Source organism: Penaeus monodon, chromosome 34, assembly GCF_015228065.2.
Source record: "Penaeus monodon isolate SGIC_2016 chromosome 34, NSTDA_Pmon_1, whole genome shotgun sequence".
Taxonomy (NCBI): Eukaryota; Metazoa; Arthropoda; class Malacostraca; order Decapoda; family Penaeidae; genus Penaeus; species Penaeus monodon.
The window spans coordinates 26,057,665-26,057,873 of NC_051419.1; positions in this window are offsets into that span (position 1 = coordinate 26,057,665).

Consider the following 209-nt stretch of genomic DNA (forward strand, 5'->3'; position numbering starts at 1 on the left):
GTGCTTTGGTGAATAAATATCATAGAACTGGATTTATTTTATGAATGTTTTGAACCTCAAAACCCATTTTCAAAGAGGGTTACAGAAAATGAATGATTTTAGATTTTGTTCACATATCTGAAATATCTGTGATACAGTAAATGTCATTTAATGGAACATAGTATGTGTACCTTTTTTCGAAATATGCTTTTCATAAAACAAAATCGTGT